Source organism: Sinocyclocheilus anshuiensis, unplaced genomic scaffold (genome assembly GCF_001515605.1).
Source record: "Sinocyclocheilus anshuiensis isolate Anshui unplaced genomic scaffold, SAMN03320099.WGS_v1.1 scaffold183, whole genome shotgun sequence".
In the NCBI taxonomy this organism is placed as follows: domain Eukaryota; kingdom Metazoa; phylum Chordata; class Actinopteri; order Cypriniformes; family Cyprinidae; genus Sinocyclocheilus; species Sinocyclocheilus anshuiensis.
This window is the reverse complement of record NW_015548309.1, coordinates 998,307-998,653: the sequence shown is the minus strand read 5'-3', so window position 1 is coordinate 998,653 and position 347 is coordinate 998,307.

Sequence of the window (347 nt, the reverse complement as noted above, 5' to 3'; positions counted from 1 at the left end):
AATAAATAAGAAATGCTACATACATTGTATAAAGTAATCAAATGTTTAAAAAAACTGCATATTCTTCAGTGTAAATTGAATATATATTTCTTCTTATTAAAGTCACAAAAGTTATTTAGTCAAGAGCATTGAGAAATTTTCTTCTTTTTGTTGTTTGATCATCACGAATGACAGACAGGAGGAATATTAGACTGCTGTCACTTTAAGAGCTGCCCGGATCCAATATACTGTTACATGTGTGTTTTCTTTCTCAGTTGTTTGCTTTCACTTAAGGCCTAAATTACTGTGTTTATGAGGATACTTGCAAAGACGGGCATTTTGACACATACAAGTGTGTGTATTTAACC